Below are 6,332 nucleotides of genomic sequence, written 5' to 3' on the forward strand. Positions count from 1 at the left end.
TTGTAGCGTTCCAGTTGCCTGCTTGTTTCCGTTCGTATTGCTAGCAACTGTAACAGCAGTCTTACAACAATAGCCACTGTTCTATGGGGCATTTCATGCATCTTGAATGCGGAAGTCTGGTATGCTCCCCTGACTTTCTGACTCGTAATTGCAACTTTTGGGTTTGGAATTTCCCACTCGGAGGTCGAAAACTCAGACTTCCAAGTACAAATGTCCATTTGTCTCTGGCTCATGTGTGGCTTAATGCAATATGAAACATCTGTAGCCCATGACCTGGAAACATTTGTGTGTGGTCATTCTTGAAGCACTGACTCCAGGCGCAGTCGCCCCAACTATTGAATAGGCTTGTTCTTCAACATGATAGAAAACGCTGCACTTCTTTTTTTTTTAAAGAGATTTTTGGCACTAGTGGTCTTTATTTTTATTTTTTTGACAGTAGGCAGACAAGAAAGAGGTGTAGAGAGAGGGGGAGACATTCAGCAAATGTCGCCGGGTCCGGGACTCGAACCCGGGACGGCCGCTTCAAGGACTGTAGCCTCTGTACATGGTCGCGCGCTTAACCCCTACGCCATCAGCGCAACCGCTGCACTTTTTTTTTTTAACCATACTTTTACCCTCCACTTAATTTTCCTTTAATATGCTTGGATAGAACATTCTGAGGAAAGCCGGCATCGTCACCAGTGACCGTTTATGGTTGACCCAGTTTGTGGAGGGTGTCAACAGATGAATGTTGGGTTTTCATTATTTGTGAACCAGTTGCCAGAAATAAACACCTTAAATACATAGTTCTGTGTATATTTAATTCATGCATGATTTTCACTTTTTAAAATGAAATGATAAAAAAAATTAAGTAGAGAGACACATATTAAAATGGTTTCTGTGGGAAGAACAATAGCTCCCTCTTCATCATTTCATCCTCCGTTTACACCAACATCAAAAGAGAAATTGATCCCTCAAACTCTTGATTGCTTTTCCTTCCTCATCTCCAAAGCAAACTGATCAATCAGGAATCGGAGAGATCATACAGCAAAACATCTGGAGGCAGTAAAGTGTACCGATTAATACATCAAACAATTCCCCTCAACAAAAATCAAGTGAAGCTACAACTAAGCTTTATTTTTTTAGCATTCTCGCTAGATCCTTCGGGTCCAAACCTTAAGCTTAAAATTCAAAAACTAATTTGATTCTTGCTACATTCCTGTTCGCATTTTGCCTCTGGAAAATGAACCGATTCATTCGTAGTTATGATATATTGTTTTGGTCGAAATATTCAGGTTTAGATATCTTTATTCTAATAAGGAGCATAACTAAATAGATTAAATCATTAACTGTTTATTTATAAGTTGTTCTGTTTTTTTTCTTAAAATTTCAAATCCGCTTTTAAACCATCAATTTAAAAACATCTAAGAGACTCCTCCACCTATCTAAGGCAGTAAAATAGCATGCAAAACCCATATCTCTGGATGATTTACAGCTACCACCCTACACTCTGAGATCTGACAGTTATACTCCGTTCTCCAGGTTATCATGGAACATGGACGATGACAACGCAACAGTTACTCAAGATAGACGGTTTATGGCTGGAAACTACGTTTGTACTTCTCTACAAAATCCCAACTCAACAGACATTATGCTGCATAAACGATAGTGGAATGAAATGGAGGTCCTCACCTGCACGGAGGTCCTACTCTGCAGCCCCAGGTGGTATTTTTTTCTTTAGCTCCTGGTTTTGCCTTCACCCAGTCTGGCAAGCGCCGAGCGCCCACACCTGAGACACAAGGAGAGGAGACACCTTTCAGCTTAGAGCGCTTTCTCAACCCATGTTGCAAAACCTGCAGCTGTTTGTCTATTGTTTGCCAAACCAGCTATGTGAGTTATATAACAGCACTAAGCAGCTCTACACGGCCACTGTTTGAAAGATCTTCAGAGAGAAGGTTTAGAATGAGGGTTATTCTGTTATACAGGTCCTTCTCAAAATATTAGCATATTGTGATAAAGTTCATTATTTTCCATAATGTCATGATGAAAATTTAACATTCATATATTTTAGATTCATTGCACACTAACTGAAATATTTCAGGTCCTTTATTGTCTTAATACGGATGATTTTGGCATACAGCTCATGAAAACCCAAAATTCCTATCTCACAAAATTAGCATATTTCATCCGACCAATAAAAGAAAAGTGTTTTTAATACAAAAAACGGCAACCTTCAAATAATCATGTACAGTTATGCACTCAATACTTGGTCGGGAATCCTTTGGCAGAAATGACTGCTTCAATGCGGCGTGGCATGGAGGCAATCAGCCTGTGGCACTGCTGAGGTCTTATGGAGGCCCAGGATGCTTCGATAGCGGCCTTCAGCTCATCCAGAGTGTTGGGTCTTGAGTCTCTCAACGTTCTCTTCACAATATCCCACAGATTCTCTATGGGGTTCAGGTCAGGAGAGTTGGCAGGCCAATTGAGCACAGTGATACCATGGTCAGTAAACCATTTACCAGTGGTTTTGGCACTGTGAGCAGGTACCAGGTCGTGCTAAAAATGAAATCTTCATCTCCATAAAGCTTTTCAGCAGATGGAAGCATGAAGTGCTCCAAAATCTCCTGATAGCTAGCTGCATTGACCCTGCCCTTGATAAAACACAGTGGACCAACACCAGCAGCTGACACGGCACCCTAGACCATCACTGACTGTGGGTACTTGACACTGGACTTCTGGCATTTTGGCATTTCCTTCTCCCCAGTCTTCCTCCAGACTCTGGCACCTTGATTTCCGAATGACATGCAGAATTTGCTTTCATCCGAAAAAAGTACTTTGGACCACTGAGCAACAGTCCAGTGCTGCTTCTCTGTAGCCCAGGTCAGGCGCTTCTGCCGCTGTTTCTGGTTCAAAAGTGGCTTGACCTGGGGAATGCGGCACCTGTAGCCCATTTCCTGCACACGCCTGTGCACGGTGTTCTCTGGATGTTTCTACTCCAGACTCAGTCCACTGCTTCCGCAGGTCCCCCAAAGTCTGGAATTGGCCCTTCTCCACAATCTTCCTCAAGGTCTGGTCACCTCTTCTCATTGTGCAGCGTTTTCTGCCACACTTTTTCCTTCCCACAGACTTCCCACTGAGGTGCCTTGATACAGCACTCTGGGAACAGCCTATTCGTTCAGAAATGTCTTTCTGTGTCTTACCCTCTTGCTTGAGGGTGTCAATAGTGGCCTTCTGGACAGCAGTCAGGTCGGCAGTCTTACCCATGATTGGGGTTTTGAGTGATGAACCAGGCTGGGAGTTTTAAAGGCCTCAGGAATCTTTTGCAGGTGTTTAGAGTTAACTCGTTGATTCAGATGATTAGGTTCATAGCTCGTTTAGAGACCCTTTTAATTATATGCTAATTTTGTGAGATAGGAATTTTGGGTTTTCATGAGCTGTATGCCAAAATCATCCGTATTAAGACAATAAAAGACCTGAAATATTTCAGTTAGTGTGCAATGAATCTAAAATATATGAATGTTAAATTTTCATCATGACATTATGGAAAATAATGAACTTTATCACAATATGCTAATATTTTGAGAAGGACCTGTACTGCAGTAAAAGCTTGGGTTCCCGTAATATAGTACATGTAAGTTTGGCATTCCTGTCATGTGTCTTCCCAACAGAAGGATGCACTCTGTCCCAGAGCAACATCCTGCTTGATGAACACCAAATAACCGAAGGCTTTGACTCCCTAGAAGACAGACCGATGGAAGATCACTGGAAATGCAGCCTATCAGGCCCAGTCCTTCTGTAAATAACAAGCAGATTAGCAAAAACCAAGTTCTTGTGGTGCATATCCATGTTTTAATACTAGTAGCATTTAGTCTGCCAGCATGTTGGACAAAGTCCATCCTGTACCGCTGCTCTGGACTTTGCCAAGGTTTGTCAAGGTTTTATACTTATGAGCACATTTTTAATGCACAAATACAAACGTTCACTATGAATTTATGACTGATAACAGCGACCAACTTTTTACAATAAGAATCCTGCAAAAACCACTCACTGACTGACTGATACACGATGATGGCTGAATAGACGGAGCGATGGATGGATAAATGGAAAATAATTTTGAATGCTCCATTTTCTTTTTCTAAATGTATTCAGACCTAAAAAATACTTTAATCAAATTTCATATTTGTGTAGAAAGTCTGCAAAAAAAAAAAGGCCCAAACATTTGGTTATCGACTGTAAAGCTACAACTACACATTAAAGATGTATTTTCACCCAATTAACTGAGAAAATAACCGTTATGAAGAAAATATTTTGAACCAACGCATGCTGAGTAAGTCAAGGGCAACAGTTTGTTTGCTTTTCCATTTAATATATTGATATAATTCTGAGTCAGAAGGGATTTTAAGGACAATTTAGCCTAGAAACACCCTGCATGAACTGATAGAACAGAGCACATCGAATGGCTCATCACGTGCATTGCAGCGTCTCCTATGCTATCGCGCTGACCTTGACAAGGCAATCAGATTCACGAATGGAAAAGAGACTTGACGTCTGAATCGAAGCACGGTAAACCTGCCCGGACTTGTCCTCGATCGCACTAAGACCTTGAAGTCGAGACGAGATGAGACTGTGTGAGTGTGGCTGCAGATGAGTAACAGTCAGGCTGATATTCAGGGTCACTCTCATAAGGACAGCAGTGAACAGGGATCACACCAGAGAAGCAAGACTCTGCAGCGAGATGGCCTCTAAGAGTCTTCGAGGTTCTAGCCTCAGCCAGAAACAGCAAAACAAGATGTTTTTAGCTACGACAACCCACAGGTTATCAAAGAAGCTGTTTTTCTATTTCTTCTGGCACCTTACTGTATACCTCCTAGATGTCAAATCAAATCAGGTAATAAACAGCACATGTATTGAGAGCTTAAGTGCTGTTAGTTTTCGGACTGATGACAACCACGGGTTAAGTACATGTGGTTAAACTTAGTGTTCCTCTAGAGCCGAAGGTAAAATGTTATGACAGTAATAAATGATTCAGACGCTGAATGCAAGCACTGAAATAAGACATTTAAACATAAAATTGACTGAAATGATTATATACTTTGAGATGTTATAATTCAGGTTATTCCACTAGACGGTGGTGTTACGGTGAACAAATCTGCCATGTCCTTTTACTGTGGATGCAGAGATTTCTATTATGAGAACTAAAAGCAACATGTTGATAGATACTTATATAACACACAAGTTTCATTCACTGGCGACGGAAATACCATTATATAGTTAAAAACTGATATTTACATACAGTGTATAGAAAAAAGACATTTATTCTTAGTGTCTGCCATTAGGTTAGATCAAACATTTCCTGTTTTAGGTCCGTTAGAATTATCAAAATTATCTCCATTATCTACCTTTGCAAAATACCAGAACAAGAGAGAGAGTTCACATAAAGTAAGAGTACTATGCCTTTAAACAATGTAGTAAAGCCCAGATGATGATGTCATGGCTTTGTGAGCTTCTGATAGGTTGATTCACAACATTGGAGTTAACTGGAGGCGCACCTGTGGATGTCTTCTAAAAAGGCACACCTCAGACACGCTGCTTCCTGGTGGGACGTCATGGAAAGAAAACCCTGGTACAATTCTCCAGACGCCTGAAGGTGCCCCGCTCATCTGCTCAAACGTCATGGGTATGTCCAGAAAATACTGATCAGACTTTAGGCCTTATTGTCTATCCCGGGGGTGTACAAACGTTTTGACATGTGGGCCAAAGTCATCAAGTCAGAAGTACTCACGGGCTAAAAGAATATAATGAAAAAAAAAAAAAAGACTCATATCACAAAAAATTAATTGTGATTATTTTTTTTTTTTTACCAGCTCAACAATAATTTAAGCAATAACTTACTTTAAAAAAGGCAGTCTGATTTATTGGGGTAAAGAGATGTGCAAATCATTATAGATCCAACACTTAAAGAGGGATTTGCATGTTTGCATTATTAAAAAGGCATCCAGTTTGCAAATTTAGGCTCAATAAAAAAATTGAATAAAAGTTTAAAAGCAATAAGAGCAGGACTTGGGTCACATCTGTTGTATTTAGCCAAATTTAGTCACTGAACAAATTAGGTCCTATTTACTAGAGAAATACTGTATGTTGTACATAATGTTCCCTTGTGAAGATTTCAATTGGCCGCAAATGGCCCCGGGGCCACACTTTGAACATCCCTGGCCTGTCCCTACTACAAAAAAAAAACACTTTGATTCAAACATTTATTTAAAAGCTAGGTAATACCTTCTTGTGGAGAATCTCAACGATGTTTGCTGGACGACTATTAAATCAGCAGGTCTTACCCAATATTAAGTAAGCCA

General features: G+C 40.4%; 1 protein-coding gene across 3 annotated transcripts in view; it reads right to left on the reverse strand.

The window, feature by feature from the left end:
• Positions 1-6,332, reverse strand: part of zfyve9a (zinc finger, FYVE domain containing 9a) — a 40,002-nt gene that overhangs the window by 26,344 nt on the left and 7,326 nt on the right. For all 3 annotated transcript variants that reach the window (XM_047368249.1, XM_047368248.1, XM_047368247.1), the window contains exon 2: positions 1,672-1,768. The gene's annotated coding sequence lies outside the window, so the exon portion shown is untranslated. The remainder of the gene's footprint in view (positions 1-1,671; positions 1,769-6,332) is intronic.

The sequence above is a fragment of the Girardinichthys multiradiatus genome, chromosome 6 (assembly GCF_021462225.1).
Source record: "Girardinichthys multiradiatus isolate DD_20200921_A chromosome 6, DD_fGirMul_XY1, whole genome shotgun sequence".
In the NCBI taxonomy this organism is placed as follows: domain Eukaryota; kingdom Metazoa; phylum Chordata; class Actinopteri; order Cyprinodontiformes; family Goodeidae; genus Girardinichthys; species Girardinichthys multiradiatus.